Source organism: Bufo gargarizans, chromosome 5, assembly GCF_014858855.1.
Source record: "Bufo gargarizans isolate SCDJY-AF-19 chromosome 5, ASM1485885v1, whole genome shotgun sequence".
In the NCBI taxonomy this organism is placed as follows: Eukaryota; Metazoa; Chordata; class Amphibia; order Anura; family Bufonidae; genus Bufo; species Bufo gargarizans.
Genome location: NC_058084.1, coordinates 441,222,150 through 441,241,505, shown reverse-complemented (window position 1 = coordinate 441,241,505; position 19,356 = coordinate 441,222,150). Strand labels below are relative to the sequence as shown.

The following is a 19,356-nucleotide window of genomic DNA, read 5'->3' as shown; positions in this document are numbered from 1 at the left end:
TTCAGTCCAGGGGTCCACAAAAAACGGATGACATACAGATGCATTTCCGACTTTCTATGGGGCCACTGACCGAAATTTGCGGCCAAGTATAGGACATGTTCTAAAATAAAAGGAATGGACAGCACACGGGATGACAATGAAAGGCATTCCGCAATTTTTGCGGACCCATAGAAATGAATGGGTCCGTGCATTGTCCGTAAAAATTGCGGAACGGACGCGGAAAAAAAACACTGTCGTGTGAATGCTCCCTCAGGGTACGTCCATGCCGAGTGTAAATGCTGTGGATGCACGTGAGGCAAAACCGCAGTGTTTTACGGTAACGTGAAAACGGGTGAGATTATATGACATTTCATTCAAATGCTACAAAAAACAAAATGAAAAAAAATTCACGGCGTGAATTGACCCACGGTGCAGATAAGTCCGCAGCTCGTCCGCTGTTCACCGCCTCTGCGGAGCAAAATCTGCTGAAAAATCACTAACACGTGCAGAGTTCGGTGCGGACGCGCAGCACTGTCTGTGCCAGAAGATTACACCCCGTCTGTATGGCCGTGCCCGCGGGTTCTCTACGCACCCAGGCGATTGCTGTAGTTTTATTTTGTAATGTGGAGCGGCAGTGACACCGACTATTTTTGTTATATTCTTTAATTAGAGTTGAGCGAAGCGAACTTTGGATGCTTAATCCGAAGCCGCTTCTTTCAAAACTTCGAAATAATGCTGTATGGAGATCAGTCTCCGTACAATATTAGAATGTATGGGCTCCGATGAGACAAAGTTAGTTATTCGCGAAGTGGCGCGTGACTTAGGCCTCATGCACACGACCGTTGTGTGCATCCGTTCCGTCATTTTTCACAGTTAGCGGAGGTCCCATTCATTTCTATGGAGCTGTGAAAAAAAACTGATAGTCCTCAGTTTTTTTCTCCGCATCCGTGATTCCAGTCCATCAAAAAAATATAACCTGTCCTATTCTTGTCAGTGGAAAACGGAGGACAATGGGTCAGTCAAAAAAACGGATGCACAACTGGTATGTCTTCCGCGTCCGTGTCCGTTTTTTAATACAAGACCTTGGTGCAATAAAATTACACTTTTCATTAACCTTCCTTTTTTTTCCCCTGAAGACACAAGGAAACACAACTGAAGCAAAATCGGACACGGACCACTGACGCCAAATCACTGACAGTGAAAAAACACTGTCGTGTGCATGAGGCCTTAAGCCTCATGCACACGACCGTTGTGTGCATCCGCGGCCGTTGTTCCGTTTTCTTCCGCGGACCCATTGACTTTCAATGGGTCAGTGGAAAAATCGGAAAATGCACCGTTTGGCATCCGCATCCGTGTTTCCAGTCCGTGAAAAAAATAAGACCTGTCCTATTTTTTTTCACGGCCAACGGTTCACGGACCCATTCAAGTTAATAGGTCCGTGAAAAATCACGGATGCACACAAGATTGTCATCCGCGTCTGTGATCCGTGTCCGTTTTTTCCTATCATTTCAAAGGCAAACTTGACTTAGATTTTTTTTATAATTTTTCATGTCCGTGCATCCTCCTAAAATCAAGGAAGACCCACGGAAGAAAAAACGGAACAACAGAAACCGTTTTTGCGGACCGCAAAAAAAAAAAAACGTCCGTGTGCATGAGGCCTTAGTTGAATAACTTTTGTAGTTGATTTTTAGTTTCAAAAATGGTTTTATTGAAGGATTGTACAGAATCTGGGGAACGTAACCAAAGACAAGGCCCCGCGCCGGAGGCGGCTGACGGTAGAGCTTCGTTGATACGCAGTCAGTAAAATTAAGTACAAAACAAAAAAAGAGAAAACAACAGGAAACACACGAACGATACGGATTAGGTCCGGATGCGTTCAGTGAAACTCGCACCGTTTCGCAAGCAAATTTAGTCAGTTTTGTCTGCGATTGCGTTCAGTGCAATGCGCATTGATGCGTTTTTCACGCGCGTGATTAAAAAAACTGAGGGTTTGCAAACAACATCCCTTAGCAACCATCAGTGAAAAACACATTGCATCTGCACTTGCTTGCGGATACAATGCATTTTTCACGCAGCCCCATTCACTTCTATGGGGTCAGGGCTGCGTGAAATATAGAACATGCTGCTATTTTCACGCAACGCACAAGTGGTGCGTGAAAAACAACGCTCATGTACACAGGTCCATTGAAATGAATGGGTCAGGATTCAGTGCAGGCGCAATGCATTCGCATCACGCGTTGCACCCGGGCGGAAAACTCGCTTGTGTGAAAGGGGCCTTAGGAGAACATAGCTTTGGGGTAAGTAAGCATAGACATAAGTTGGGCAGTGTAATCATAGAATACCCCCAGTATCTATAGGCGATGCAATAATAAATCAGAGCCTTCCCTTTAGGCTACATGCACAGGAAGGTTGTTTGTTTCCGTGTCCGTTCCGTTTTTATTTTTGCGGATAGGATGCGCACCCTTTCATTTCAATGGGTCTGCAAAAACTGCGGACAGCACACCTTGTGATGTCCGCATCCGTATGTCCGTTCCATAGCCCCGCAAAAAAAATAGAACATGTGCTATTCTTGTCCATCTTAGGCATTGTTACAATAGATCTGCAAAAAAAAAAAAATGGATGGCATATGGATGTCATCCTTTTTTTTTTGCGGATCTAAAATTTGCTGACCGCAAAATACATACGGTCGTGTGCATGTAGCCTCAGTCTTATAATGGTCAGATATGGTAGCCTATGCGATGAATGGGAGGAGGACAGCCAGGGCTACCATAACTTTAAATATCAGTCAACCGTGTCCCCTATTAGTAGCAGCAATTTTTCGTATATGGCCATTCTATCCATCCGCTGCATGACCTCGGAAAGGTTGAGGGTGTTAGTTCGCTATTTGACAGCGATATGTATGCGAGCTGCGAGTAGAAGGAATTGAGCTAATTTAAATGGTGCATATTTTAGGCTTATAGGTTTATCCCCTAGGAGACATACAGATGGAGTTTTATGAAAAGTGGTACCCAGAACATCTGACATAATTGAGCAGACACTCGACCAGAAAGAACTTACTACAGGGCATGCCCACCAGATATGGTACATCGATCCAATGGAGTTACAGCCTCTGAAGCAAAAGGGTGTAACCGATGGATAGATACAGTGCAATTTTTCAGGCACCAAATAAGCCCTTTGAAGAACTTAAAGGGGTTGTCCGGGTTCAGAGCTGAACCCGGACATACCTCCATTTTCGCCCCGGCAGCCCCCCTGACAGGAGCATCGGAGCAGTTCATGCTCTGATGCTCTCCTTTGCCCTGCGCTAAATCGTACCGGGCTCTCCATGGGGCTGACAGGAAGCCCGGTGACGTCACCGGCACTGATGGGTGGGATTTAGCGCTGCCCTAGCCAGTAAAACGGCTAGGGCAGCGCTAAAGCCCGCCCATTATAGCCGGTGACGTCACCGAACACATTGCCGGGTGGAAGTTTCTGCCCGGCAGTGACCCGGACAACCCCTTTAAGAGAAGTCTCGACTAGGGACACCTGCCAGCTCCCCTTGGAAAATAGTTTCATAGCATGCTTGCCACCTAGATAAGGGTATCGAGCAGTGGGTGTCCTCCTCCCACTTCAACATGAAAGGCAACTTGTCATTAGATGGGGTGTTTAACCATGAATAGAGGCGAGAAACCAGTCCCCACCCTCTCCGAAAGAATATAAGAGGAAACGTTCAAAAGGAGTATATGTAGTGGACGAGGAGGTCCCCATGATGGACTGCCAAAAGGACAATGCTTGGACCAATCTACAATCCTCAGATGTGGGGATAGAGTGTTTAGATCTCGGGCTGCTAAGGGTAGTTTTCCAGCAATAAGGAAGTCATGCAGACCTGTCAGGCGATTGGTGGACCACCAGGAGAAAGCCCCCAAAGGTCCACCCCTGATGGGAAAACCGGGTTGGCCAATAGTGGGGTGAAGGGAGCAGGTCTTGACTGGAGACCAACCTTGAATCTTACAGATATCAGATAACAGGGCCCTAGACCTAAGGTCAGAGGGTTTGTGTCCCAAAATAATGCAGGCCAGGAGAGGGGGAGATCATGGACGTCTCGAGGGCTACCTACATCGGAGGGTGTCGACGACCATGGACCAGGAGGAGCTGTTCTAGTCGTGCTGCTTTATAGTACTTAATGAAATTGGGGACTGAGAGGCCTCCCATTTGTTTGGCTGTAGTTGAAAAACTTGAAACCGAACTCGGCTTTAATTCTGACTGGTACCTCGGAACCGAAGCCGAGTTCGTTTTCAAGTTTTGAAGTGGTTTACCGAAGTCACGCGCGACTTTGCAAATAAATTACTTCGGCTCATCGGAGCCCATACATTCTAATACTGTATGGAGATGGATCTCTGTTCGTATTATTCCAAGTTTAAAGCATCCGACACTTGCTTCACTCAACACTAACTTTAAAGGGGTTCTTCAGGAATTGAAAAAATTAAAATACTTAAATATTATTTTAGAATAAATATATTCACAAATACCTTTCATTACTTAGAATGGCTCGTTTTGTCTAGGGAGCCATCATTAGGACGGTGGCCATTTTATTTCTCCTATCAGTACACACAAAACCTATCTTAACCACACAGGAGGACAAGTTACTTCCCCACAATGAGCCATAGTGCTGCCTCATCCTCCTCTCTGCTCTGCTTGTCAGGAATCATGATCCTGAATACAGGTGAATCTCTGTGGGAATGGAGATGATGATGAGAGGAGGCGAGGATGTGGCTAATGAGCAGCAGCACTTGTATGCAGTCTCCATTACCACAGTCTGTCCTCTCTGTCCTTCATGTCTCCTCATGAACTAAATTCCCCAGAGATTCAGCTAAAGATCTTATCAACTGTATTCTGGATTATAATCCCTGACAAGCAGAGAGGAGGATGAGGCAGCTCTTTACCTCAGTGTTTTGTAAATAGTGTTGATCACGAATATTCTAATCGTGAATTTTTATTGCGAATATCGGCACTTTGAGAATTCGCAAATATCTAGAATATAGTGCTATATATTCGTATTCGCGAATATTCTACTTTCTTTTCCCATCTGAACCTATGATCCCTCACCGCTTCTTGCTTGTGGGCCATTGAGAAGGCTGCAATGTCTTTGACTTTAGGAGTAGTGTTGATCGCAATTGTTTATTGTGAATTAATTGCCAATTTTCGCAATCAAGAAAATAATAACTGCAGATCACGAATATATGACGAATATTCACAGAAATATTGCGAATTCGAATATTGCCCCTGCCACTCATTACTGGTTGTAAAGTAACTTGTCCTCATGTGTGATCCGGACAGGTTTTGTGTGAACTAATGGGACAGCGGCCATTTTGTTTCTCCTGATGATTGCTCCCCAGACAAATCGAGCTGAAAGGTATTTGAGAATATATTTCTAATAAAGTAAACTAATATTAAATATTTTCATTTTCTTAATTCCCGGAGAACCCCTTTAATTACTGAAATTGTACATTTCTATTAGAAAAAATAGCTCTAAAGTCGCCCATTTTGTGCCTTTTCTTCTGTTTACATGAAAAGGTTTTCTAACATTTTATAAACTGATGACCTATCCTCAGGACAGGTCATCTACACCTGATCGGTGGGGGTCTGATACCCTGGGACCCCTGCCGATCAGCTGATTGAGAAGGCACCGGTGCTCCTGTGAGAGGTGCTGCCTTCTCTGTGCTCACCAAGCCCAGCATGGGCCTAGGGAAAGCAGCGAGACGGTACCTTCTCAAACAGCTGATCAGCGCTCAGTGGTCAGCGCTGGGGTCCTAGGTTCGAATCCGAACAAGGACAACATCTGCCTGGAGTCTGTATGTTCTCCCCGTGTTTCCGTGGGTTTCCTCCGGTTTCACTCCAAAGACATACTGATAGGGAACTTAGATTGTGAGCCCCACTGGGGACAGTGTGATGCTAATGTCTAAAGCGCTGCAGAATATATCAGCGTTATATAAGTGCATTAAAAAATAATCAGTGGGGGTCCCAGGTGTCGGACCCTCACCGATCAGATACTGAGCTATCCTGAGGACAGACTGCTGCTGCCCTCACTGCTTCTCTCCACATATATATGTACACACACACACATATATATATATATATAAAGAAGGACAAATATATATGCATGTATGTTCCGCGATCACTCAAAAACGCAACCATCAATTTCAATGAAACTTGCTACCTGGAAAGAAATCTTGCGGGGGTCTCAGCTCTCTAGGATGTACCATTCCTAAGATATTGCCCCAAAATTGCCTGCATTATCCAATACAAGCCTGCAAGTCTTTCTCTTCATATCCCAACTGCCATACACACGGTCACATGTCCCTTATCAGCCAATAGAAGCTCGCAGGCCCTTAGTCTACACATACACACAGTTTTACTCCAGGTTTCCATTACAACCCAGCCATTTTTCTTCACTGCTGTAGGTCAGCTTTAGGCTAGGGCTACACAAAGACATGTGTCGTGCGACAACATAGGGCACAACTACACTGCTACACGTGTAACGCGACATTGATGTCGCACGACAATTTTTATTATGATAGTCTATGGTGTTGCACTGCGACATTTGACATGCTGTGACGCAAGTTCACTGTGGATGTTACTGTTAAGGGGGCAGGCTGCTGTGGAGGTCACTGATAAAGCGGCGGACACTGTGCAAGTCACTGTTAAGGGGGCAGGGGCCACTATTAAATGGGCAACTGCTGTGGAGGTCACTGTTAAGGTAGCAGGGTACTGTGGAGGTTACTGTTCAGGCAGCAGGGTAATGTGGAGGTCACTGTTCAGGCAGCAGGGTACTGTGGAGGTCACTGTTCAGGCAGCAGGGTACTGTGGAGGTCACTGTTCAGGCGGCAGGGTACTGTGGAGGTCACTGTTCCAGCAGCAGGGTACTGTGGAGGTCACTGTTCAGGCAGCAGGGTACTGTGGAGGTCACTGTTCAGGCAGCAGGGTACTGTGGAGGTCACTGTTCAGGCAGCAGGGTACTGTGGAGGTCACTGTTCAGGCAGCAGGGTACTGTGGAGGTCACTGTTCAGGCAGCAGAGTACTGTGAGGTCACTGTTCAGGCAGCAGGGTACTGTGGAGGTCACTGTTCAGGCAGCAGGGTACTGTGAGGTCACTGTTCAGGCAGCAGGGTACTGTGGAGGTCACTGTTCAGGCAGCAGGGTACTGTGGAGGTCACTGTTCAGGCAGCAGGGTACTGTGAGGTCACTGTTCAGGCAGCAGGGTACTGTGGAGGTCACTGTTCAGGCAGCAGGGTACTGTGGAGGTCACTGTTCAGGCAGCAGGGTACTGTGGAGGTCACTGTTCAGGCAGCAGGGTACTGTGGAGGTCACTGTTCAGGCAGCAGGGTACTGTGGAGGTCACTGTTCAGGCAGCAGGGTACTGTGAGGTCACTGTTCAGGCAGCAGGGTACTGTGGAGGTTACTGTTCAGGCAGCAGGGTACTGTGAGGTCACTGTTCAGGCAGCAGGGTACTGTGAGGTCACTGTTCAGGCAGCAGGGTACTGTGGAGGTCACTGTTCAGGCAGCAGGGTACTGTGGAGGTCACTGTTCAGGCAGCAGGGTACTGTGAGGTCACTGTTCAGGCAGCAGGGTACTGTGAGGTCACTGTTCACGCAGCAGGGTACTGTGAGGTCACTGTTCAGGCAGCAGGGTACTGTGAGGTCACTGTTCAGGCAGCAGGGTACTGTGAGGTCACTGTTCAGGCAGCAGGGTACTGTGAGGTCACTGTTCAGGCAGCAGGGTACTGTGAGGTCACTGTTAAGAGGGCGGGGTACTGTGGAGGTCACTGTTAAGGGGGTAGGCCTCTGAGGAGGTCACTGTCAAGGGAGTGGAGTGCTGTGAAACTCACTGTTAAAGGGGCGAGCTGCTGTGAAGGTCCCATTTTAAAGTGGCGGGGCACGGGGGGGTCAGTGTTAAAGAGGACCTTTCATCTGGCAAAACAGGACCTTTTCCTACTATAACCAAGTGACCAAACATACCGGAGGGCATAGCAGGAGAACGGAGCGGTGCCCAGGAATAATAGTAAGTGCAGTGAGATCCCCGGGCGCCGCTGTACAGATCATTACACTTGGTTCACAATGTTTTGCCAGATGAAAGGTCCACTTTAAGAGGTAGGGGACTGTGGAGGTCATTGTTAAAGGGTCAGGGTGCCGTAGAGGTCACTGTTATATTGGATACTGTCTTTTAACGACACACACAAACATTAAATCAAATATACCCATGCGAAGCCGGGTCCTTCTGCTAGTATATTTATAATATGACACAGTGACTGTTATGGGCTGGGAGAACAGGTATTTCCTCCTAGCGTCTGCTGCTGGGCTGATTTGCAGCCAGGTGGGGTCAAATACCGGTCCGGGTTTTGGCAGCACCTGGCTGTCCTTAGGCTTCTTTCACATGGGCGAGATTTCCGAGCGGGTGCAATGCGTGAGGGGAACGCATTGCACCCGCACTGAATCCGGACCCATTCATTTCTATGGGGCTGTGCACATGAGCAGTGATTTTCACGCAACGCAGGCCCCATAGAAGTAAATGGGTCTGCGTGGAAATCGCAAGCATCCTGTCACAACCAGACATCTGAGAAGCTCTAACAGATGCCTTTCAGAACCTCCTCCTTGAGCTTTATTTGTTTTGCTTTTCAGTTCCTCATCTTGTTAGCCTCTCTCAGCTGTCTTGTAGTTGGACTGATTGCATCCCTTTAAATTCCTCCCCATAATGCATTAGTGTGCGGTTTATACAACTTCCTGGAGTGTGTGTGCATGCTGATCCTATTTCCCAGTCTTCTACAAGATAAGTGCTGTACATTCATTTGTGATTATCTGTTTGCTGGATCCCAGGTGACCCTGACTCCCTCCGTGTCTAGTGTAGGGAGCCGGTGGTCGTGTCCCCTCACTATTGTAGGGTGTTCAGGTGTTAGATAGTCTAGGTACGAGGATATGCGATCATCCACCATTGGGGTGTTCGCATAGGCTGAGCAGTCAGGGAGAGTGCCAGGTCTTGTGCAGGGGTCTCCCTTTTGTTCCTTAGTTTTGGATCCAGTGAGTCATATATTCATTTTGCATTGTCTTGTTTCCTGTACACCTTTCCGTGACACATCCGCAAGCAAGTGCGGATGCAGTGCTATTTTCACGCATGGCTGCTAGGAGACGATCGGATGGGGACCCGATCGTTATTATTTTCCCTTATAACATGGTTATAAGGGAAAATAATAGCATTCTTAATACAGAATGCTAAGTAAAATAGGGATGCGGGGTTAAATAAAAATAATTTAACTCACCTTAATCCACTTGTTCGCGCAGCCCGGCTTCTCTTCTGTCTTCTTCTTTGATGCCCAGGACGAAAAGGACCTGTGGTGACGTCACTGCGCTCATCACATGGTCCGTCACATGATCCATCACCATGGTGATGGACCATGTGATGAGCGCAGTGACGTCACCACAGGTCCTTTTCGTCCTGGGCATCAAAGATGAAGACAGAAGAGATGCCGGCTGCGCGAACAAGTGGATGAGGTGAGTTAAATCATTTTTTATTTTTTTTAACCCCTCCATCCCTATTTTACTAAGCATTCTGTATTAAGAATGCTATTATTTTCCCTTATAACCATGTTATAAGGGAAAATAAAAAACATGCCTATTTTTCTCACGCGCGTGCAAAACGCAACGTACCCGCATCCTGTCCGACCCTCACACGCGACGCCTGTGTGAAAGAGGCCTTAAGGAGGCAGCTGGGCTCAGCAGGATCTGAGGTTTTGTGCTGGACTGGAGGGCTGAGACCTGTGTGCAGGGGAAACAGGCCCCCTAAAGCCTGCTGTGGACTGCTGGAGGCAGAACTGCCAGCAAGGTGACTTGTGTAATATGAACTTTCCATTGTGTGTGAATTAACACCAAAGACTGCAAAGTTACGTGCTGTTTTGTGCAACTGCCGCAAGTGTGAATAAACACTGACGTTTGAGTTAAGAACTTGTATTTTGCCTCTGTACTGTGTCCACTTATATATATATATATATATATATATGTGGAGAGAAGCAGTGAGGGCAGCAGTTGGTGTGGCGCGTGTCTCCACAGTTAGGGCTCATGCACATGACCGTATGTATTTTGCGGTCCGCAAAAAATATATCCGCAAAAAATATGGATGACGTCCGCGTGCATTCCGTATTCAGCTGGACCCTAATAGAACTGTACTATCCTTGTCCGTAATGCGGACAATAATAGGACAAGTTCTATTTTTTGGCGAAACGGAAACGGAATGCAAAGTAACTTCCGTTTTTTTTTTGCGGACCCATTGAAATAAATGGTTCCGCATACGGTCTGCAATAAAAGCGGAACGGACACAGAAAGAAAATACGTTCATGTGCGACAGAAGACCAGGAGCGTTGCTAAGGCACAAAATGGGCCACTTTAGAGCTACTTTTGTACTAGAAATGTACGAGTTCATTAATTAAAGTATATTACAAAAATGGTCAGTATCACTGCTCCTATACATTATAACAACAAAAGGCGACAGTTTCACATGTAACAGGAGTGTCAGGAGTTTGAAGCCTTTTTTTTTACTTTGGTTTTATAGAAAAGCATAAGGGAAACCACCAGGAAAAAACTGCCATAGCGTGCAACAAACAAAACCACTGTCAATCTAGACTTTTCTGTAATTTGGCTTCAGCATTTCTGACCAAACAGAAACGCTGCTTATAGTCCGTGGGGTCCGTCTGCAGCCTTTTACTTTCAGATGACCCCGCACTTCCGTTATTCTCATTGTAAGGGCTCATGCACACAAACGTATTTTCGTTCCGTGTCCGTTACGTTTTTTTTGCGGACTGTATGCGGAACCATTCACTTCAATGGGTCCGCAAAAAGAACGGAAGTTACTTTGTGTGCATTCTGTTTCCGTATGTCCGTATTTCCGTTCCGACAAAAAAATAGAAAATGTCCTATTATTGTCCGCATTACGGACAAGCATAGTACTGTTCTATGAAGGGCCAGCTGTTCCGTTCCGCAAAATACAGAATGCACACGGATATCATCCGTATATTTTGCAGATCCGTTTTTTGCAAACCGCAAAATACATACGGTCGTGTGCATGAGCCCTAAGGGTCCATTCACACGTCCGCCAAATGGGTCCACATCCGTTCCTCAATTTTGCGTAACGGGTGGACCCATTTATTTTCAATAGGGCCGCAAAAGATGTGGACAGCACACAGTGTGCTGTCCACATCCGCACTTCCGTTCCGTGGCCCTGCAAAAATATAGAACATGTCCTATTCTTGTCCGCAGCCTCAGACAAGTAAAAGGAACTTCTATTATAGTGCTGGCCACGTGTGGTCCGAAAAATGCGTAAAGCACATGGCCTGTGTCCATGTTTTGCGGACCGCAAAACAGTTGCGGACATGTGAATGGACCCTTAAGTTGCCAGGGGGAAAAAAACGATTGTAAGCGAGTCCAAATTGACTGAAGGCGGCAACACAAGTAGACGGGGACAACGGAAGTAGGAGGGGCAGCAATACCGTAGTGCAGCACCAGATTCCACAGTGCAGTACAAAATGCTGCCGCCCTCGACACAGTATTCGGGCTCATGCACACAAATGTAATTTTTTTCCATATCCGTTTTTTTGTTGTTGTTTTTTTTTTGTTGTTGTTTTTTGTCCATATGCAGAACCATTCACTTCAAAGGGGCCAAAAAAACAGAAAAAATAGAACATGTCCTATTATTGTCTGCATTATGGACAAGGATAGGACTGTTCCTCCATGCCGCAAAATACTAAATGCACACGGCCAGTATCTGTGTTTTGCGGATCCGCAGTTTGTCGACCGCAAAATACCAACGGTCCTGTGCATGAGCCCTTCATCTGTATTATCTTCCTGAGGATGGCAATACAGTTTAGGAGGGCACCTGCGGCCGCCGGCCAGGTATATAAGTACCTGATGCCCTTACCATTAAGGGCTTATGCACACGAACGTGATTTCTTTCAGTGTCATTCCGTTTTTTTGGAACCATTTATTTCAATAGGTCCGCAAAAAAAAACGGAAGTTACTCCGTGTGTATTTAGTTTCCGTAAGTCCGTATTCCTGTTCCACAAAAAAAATAGAACGTGTCCTATTATCGTCCGCATTACAGAGAAGGATAGGACTGTTCTATTAGGGGCCAGCTGTTCCGTTCCACAAAATACGGACATCATCCGTATTTTTTGCAAATCCGTGTTTTGCGGACAGCAAAATGCATACGGTCGTGTGCATAAGCCCTAATGCAGAGAACTTCAGATCGTTATGTACCTGGCTGGCTGCCATTAGGAGGGCTCTGGTGGCCCCCTGGGAAATTTCCCTGTAGGGTCTATGGCCAGTCTGTCCCGGAATGTTGCTATCTGCGTGGAAAAAGAGAATGGGGGATTGGATTATAAATAGTGGAAGAGCCAGCGTCCTGAGTCGGTGTGGATATTGGAAAGCTGAATTTTAAAGGGGTTGTCTCACAGACACGTGTCTGGCAGAGGTCCACTGATGATGGGAGCGGGGGCCTGTGCGTCCTGTAGGAATACAGCTATAGAGGCATCTGGCCTAGTCCGCACTCCTCTTCACATACAATGCCCTGAGTGGTACTTTCCAGTATGGCCGGTGCCCAGGCCTGAGCTGACAGTTTTGCAGTTGTCAGAGACGCTGACGGTGTGCTCCAGCGCTGCTCTGAGCTCCTAAACCTTTTATTTTAATAGCTGCTTAACCTCATTTGGCCTCCCTGGACGGCGGCCGCTGCTACGACTGAGCCGAGTGCCAAGTGACTGTGATGCCCGGCCGCTGGAGCAACTGTGTGACAGCTCGTAATTTGGAAAGTGGGCTGCTATCACTGCCATGTGAATTTTTATAATTTTTTTTAATCATCACTCATGGAAGCCTCTTCAAACAGCTGCTCGGCAGGGGTCCTGGTGTCAGACCCCACTGACCAGATTGTGATGACCTTTCTAGAGGACGGATCATCGATATTTTACTCCCAGGAAACCCCATAAACCTTTACGCGGCACATTTACTAATCCTTTAGACCAGGGATGCCCAACCTGCGGCCCTCCAGCTGTTGCAAAACTACAACTCCCAACATGCCGTTATATCAGTAGGCTTTCCGGGCATGCTGGGAGTGGTCATTTTGCAACAGCTGGAGGGCCGCAGGTTGGGCGTCCTTGCTGTAGACGGGGTGTGCACATGCGCCATATTTATCACAGTGGCCATGTAGAGGATACATTTGGTGCATAGCTAAAGGCTTTTGTATAATTTCATGATAATTATTTATCGGCTTATTTTGTGCCAATAGTTTGTAGGACAACCCCCCTGTCCCTCTGGGTTCAGTGGATTGTCCAGACTCTAAACCGAAATGCACCAAATTATGGTGCATTTACAATAAATAGTAAGTGTGGTCTCAAGAGTTTTTGCTGGTGTTTATTTCGTAACATGATGGGTTTTTTTCTGATATTTTTTAACTCGGATGTAGACGCTTATAATAAAAACACCCAGGAAAAAAAAACATAACCAGAGCATGTTGCATAAAAAAATAAAAAAACACACAAAAATTATCGAGAACGCTGGGGGAGATTTATCAAAAGTGGTGTGAAGGAAAACTAGCTAAGTTGCCCCTAGCAACCCATCAGATTCCACCGTTCAATTTCCAGAGGAGCTCTGAAAAATGAAAGGTGCGATCTGATTGGTCACTATGGGCAACTAAGGGCAAATTCACATTGCCATTATTTTTCCATTTAGCTGATCCGTCAGAAGATACTGTTCATCATTATGCACATTTGGCATCCATTTGCGCCATTTCCTTCAGAGATCTGTTATTTTCAGACGGGGAAAAAAAAGTCCTGCATGCACGACGGCTCAGAAGAACGATAAAAATAATGCTGTGAACTCGCCCGTAGCCAGTTTTCCTTTACACCACTTTTGATAAATCTCTGACACTGTGTGTAGACTAAGGCCTCATGCACACAAACGTATTTTGTTTCCGTTTCTTTTTTTTTTTGCGGACAGGATGCGGACCCATTCATTTCAATGGGTCCGCAAAAAATGCGGACTGCACACCGCGTGCTATCCGCATCCGTATGTCGGTTCCGTAGCCCCGCAAAAAAATTGTGCTTGTCCTATTTTTTTCTAGTTTGCGGACAAGGATAGGCATTATTACAATGGATCCGCAAAAAATAAATGGATGCCATACGGACGTCATCCATTTCTCTTTTGGGGAGCGCAAAATACATACGGCCGTGTACATGAGGCTTAAGGCCCCTTTCACACGGGCGAGTTTTCCATGCGGGTGCGATCCGTGCGGCGAACGTAAGGCACCCGCACTAAATCCTGACCCATTCATTTCTATGGGGCTGTGCACATGAGCGTTGTTTTTAACGCATCACTTGTGCGTTCAGTTGAAATCGCAGCATGCTCTATATTGTCCGATTTTGACGTGACGCAGGCCCCATAGAAGTGAATGGGGTGTGTGAAAATCGGATGGCATCCGCAAGCAAGTACGGATGCCGTGCGATTTGCACGCACGGTTGCTAGGAGACGATCGGGATGGAGACCCGATCATTATTATTTTCCCTTATAACATGGTTATAAGGGAAAATAATAGCATTCTGAATACAGAATGCATAGTAAACCAGCGCTAGAGGGGTTAAAAAAAAATAAAAAAAAATTTAACTCACCTTAGTCCACTTGATCACGAAGCCCGGCATCTCCTTGTGTCTCCTCTGCGCTGAGCGGCTGAACAGGACCTGGGGTGAGCTGCTCCATTAAATACAGGTTAAGGACCTTCGATGACGTCACTCCGGTCATCACATGGTACGTCACATGATCTTTTACCATGGTGATTCACCATGGTAAAAGACCATGTGATGACCGGAGTGACGTCATCGAAGGTCCTTAACCTGTATTTAATGGAGCAGCTCACCCCAGGTCCTGTTCAGCGCAGAGGAGACACAAGGAGGTGCCGGGCTTCGTGATCAAGTGAGTTAAAATTTTTTTATATTTTTTTTTAACCCCTCTAGCGCTGGTTTACTATGCATTCTGTATTCAGAATGCTATTATTTTCCCTTATAACCATGTTATAAGGGAAAATAATACAATCTTCAGAACATCAATCCCAAGTCCGAACTTCTGTGAAGAAGTTCGGGTTTGGGTACCAAACATGCGCGATTTTTCTCACGCGAGTGCAACGCATGACAATGTTTTGCACTCGCGCGGGAAAATCGCGCATTTTCCCGCAACGCACCCGGCTCTTATCCGGGCAAAAAAACTGACGCCCGTGTGAAAAGAGGCCTAAGTGTAAAGGTCCATTCACACGACTGTATTTTCGGTCCGCAACTGATTCGCATTTATTGCGTGTCAGACGTGGACCTATTCATTTCAATGGGCCGCAAAAAATGCAGACAGTACACCGTGTGCTATCCATTCCGTGACACCTGAAAAAAGATAGAGCATGTCCTATTCTTGTCCGTTTTGCTTTAGGCTTTTCTAACAAAGGGCGGGATGTGTTGATCCACAAAATACAGAGCGTACACGGCCGGTACCCGTGTTTCGCGAGTATGCAATTTGTGGACCACAAAACAGATACGGTCGTGTGAATGCCCCCAAAAATATAGCAGAAATACCAATGGAAAGACCACAAAAATGTGTAAATTCCTCCTGATCAGTATTTCCCACCTATCCACCCCTGAGACTCCTTCCATTCGCTAGTGCAGGGTCCCTGAGCGCCCCCCATTCCTTTCTCTCCTCCCAACCTCCCCAACAACTGAAGCCTCATGCACACGTCCGTGGAACACGTACCATGAGATACCGGCCTCAATTCCTGCTGAGTGCAGGAGCGCACGGCGTCCTTGGTTGCTATGACGCTGTGCGCTTCGTGCCGCCGCTGGTGTACAGTAATACATTCGTATAGATAATACGGGTGTATTACTGTACAGCAGCGGGCGCACAGCGTCATAGCAACCGATGACGCCGTGCGCTCGTGCCTTCAGCAGGAATCCAGGCCGGCATCTCACGGTCCGTGTTCCACGGACGTGTGCATGAGGCTTAATTGCTGAGAGCAAGGCAGTAGTCATCATGGAACATCACGCGAATATGTGAATATAGAACATACGTGGTCTGTGGCGCTATAAGAGGGTTCGGTTCAAGGCTCTAAGGGCTCATTCACATCACCTCTATTTATTTATAAATAACGGAAGTGCTGAATTTGGCAAATAACTGACACTAATGGAATCTAACAGATCCCATTGACTATAATGGGATCCGTTTGGTTTCCAGTCGGGGGAACATGTTTTTAAGCAGAGCCTCCAATGCAGATGGGAAGGAGCTCTCACTAGTTAGGCCCACAGGATTGACATTTGAAAGGTTTCCACCATTTTTTGACAACCCCAAACCCCCTGGTTTATAATGGCAGACGCACCAGGGATAAAAATGCAGCGCAAAAAATGTCCCACATGCGTGCAGGTATAGAATCTGCTGTGGCGTATCCCTCAGGAGAGGGGGATGGTGCAAAGGTAGCCATCATACCTAGCCCCTGGTGCTTGAGGGGGCCCCAAATCCCCTCTGCCACGTAAGAAGACACCAGTATGGCACATGGTAGGCGGGGGCCCTGTTTGAGATTTTGCTTTGGGCCCAGGAGCTTCAGGTTACCCATCTGGGGGACGAACTATTGTGCCTCGTTTACGTTTTTTCAGTAACAGAGCTATCATATGGCAGGGACAAAAACTGGGAATAAATCTTGTCATTGTAGGGTACTTCTGAGTAATAGGAGGCGCGGGCACAGCACAGGTGTACGTGTGAGGGCGCCGGCGCTGCTGATTACTCACCTGTTTCTGTGTAGGGTATAATTAATCATGGCCTTGTGAGGCGAGGACAGGGAGACGATGGGGAATAGTTTGCATTTAGATTCTACAAAAAGTCATTTGGATTACGTGCCTCGCACTAGCTTGGCTAATTTCATGGTTTTTTTCCTTTCATTTGTAATAATATAGTTAATTAACAAAAAAAATATGTATATATCCTTTAAGGCCTCATGCACACGACTGTATCCGTTTTTTGCAGTTGGATCCGCAAAACACAGATACCTGCCGTGTGCATCCTGCATTTTCCCCTTCCACAGGTCCCGTGCTGGGTTACAAATGTCTATTCTTGTCAGCCAAATGGACTAGAGTAGGACGTGTTCTATTTTATTTTATTTTTTGCAGGGCCACAGAACGGACATACAGAAGCAGCCCTATTATAATGAATGGGTCCACATCCGATCCGCAAAAAATGCAGATGCAGACCAAAATTATGGTGGTGTGCATGAGGCCTAAATTGCTGTTTTTTTGCATTTTAACAGAACTGCATAGAACAGGTGGGGTCACACACACAATCTGTAGGGAAAATAAACACCACCATTGATTTTCCTGGTGTTTTTTCCTTTTTTTTCTAAAAACGAAAAAAACACGTCCATATGTCAGCTTGAAATCCAGTAGTAAGGTATAAGACCCAGCGGAAACCAGGCTTTTGTTTGTGGAGTTTTCATCACTTTTTGTTGGGTGATAGGGCCTTAAAGGGGTATTCCCATCTCAGACAATGGGGGCATATTATTAGGATATGCCCCCATTGTCAGATAGATTCGGGTCTCACCTATCTCGTAAAAACAAAGCCGGCAAAGTGGTGGCCGGCAGTGCCGAGTCCGGCCACCACCAAGTGTTCCTATTGGCCTGCCAAAAATATTTTCTGAATCCCCATAGAAATGGGACCCGCATCTATCATACAATAGAAGCATATCCTAGCCGAGTTCTGGAAATGTTTTTATTTTTACAGTATAAATCAATTTCTGAAGTTATTATGCGAAGTCTCACGAGACTTCGCGAAGTAATAACTTTGGCTCATCGGAGCGCTCCGTACAGTATTGAAACGCGAATTGACTTTTTTACCTATACAGCGCAGACATGTTCCATGAAGAAATTGGATTTTTGAATTCTGCAGTGTGACAATTTTTTGGGCAAATTGTCAGTGCAGATTTCACCCCTTGCAATGCAAAAGGTGAGATCTGGGGCAAATCCACAAGTAAGAATGCAGATTTCAGTACGGAAACGCAGCGAAATCAGCAAGGAAATTCTGCCTAAACTTACACTGCTGTGTGCATGTACCCCTGAAGTACCAATCTTATTTTTACAATAAAGGGGTATTCCAGGGACAACTATTAGATCAGTGGGTGTCTGCCCATTGGGACCCCTACTGATCATGAGAACAGCGGCACCATAACCCACAATGAATGGATCTGCCGGTCGAGCATGCACCATGTTGCTCCCTTCATTCTGTATGGGACTGAAGAAAGGTAGTCCCATACAGAATGAGTGTCAGTGCATGTACCTGACCAGCTGGTCCATTCATGTTGGGGTAAAGGGCCCCCATTTTCTTGGGGGGGGGGGGGGACACAATGGTCAGAAATACCCTGGGATGTTTTGTTTTTGCATTGTTCAGACAACCGTAAATTTTTATTTTTCCATTGACATTACTTAGCTGCTCCCCGCCGCTCCTGCACGCTGGCACCCATGTGTCCATCTTCCAGTCCACGGCTTGCTTGCTTACTCCCGAGCATGGTCACCTGCACTACTGCAGCCAACCATAGGCTTGAATGGTGATGTCTCTTGTGTGAACCTGTCACCGCTCAAGCTAGTCATTGTCTGCAGCCGCCCAAGGGACCATGCCTGGGAGTAGAGATGAGCGAATCGAAGTTGACAAAGTGGAATTCGATCCGAATTTCAGGAAAAAATTTGATTTGTCCTGAAGTCGATTTTCCTCATGGTTCGTGGTAACGAATCGCGTTTTTTCTCAAATGCCTGCTGCACATGTAACAAACTGAAAGTAAGGAGAACGAGGGAGCACCCATAATGCCATGCAGGCAGCCAATCAGCAGATAGCCAGCCCCTGTGATGTCACAGCCCTATAAAAAGTCTCAGCCGGTCTCCGCTATTTTACAGTGAACTTTTCAGGCACTAGGGACAGTGGTAGAAAAGATTTTATTAAAAAAAAAAAAAACAACTACTGAGTAGTTCAGGGAAAGACCATTCATAGGCCTCCTGCACACGAACGTGTGCTGCCTGTTGTCGTTTTGCGAATCCGCAATACACGGGTGCCGTTCCGTGGGCATTCTGCATTCACTTCAATGGGTCCGCAAATCCGGAGATGCTGGAATGGTGCAGAACGGAAGCACGGAACGGAAACCCACGGAAGGACTACAGAGTGCTTCCGTGGGGTTTCGTCCCGTACTTCTGTTCCGCAAAAAGATTGAACATATCTTATCTTTTTGCGGAACATGTGCAGGAGGCCATAGTGTAGGGAAAGGATAGGGAGGCATTATCCACACTGTAGGGAGAGAGCAGGGATCAATAGGA

At 46.5% G+C, this 19,356-nt stretch overlaps 1 protein-coding gene across 2 annotated transcripts in view; it reads right to left on the bottom strand.

The window, feature by feature from the left end:
• Positions 1-19,356, bottom strand: part of MLLT10 (MLLT10 histone lysine methyltransferase DOT1L cofactor) — a 223,990-nt gene that overhangs the window by 166,457 nt on the left and 38,177 nt on the right. The gene's annotated exons all lie outside the window — the stretch shown is intronic.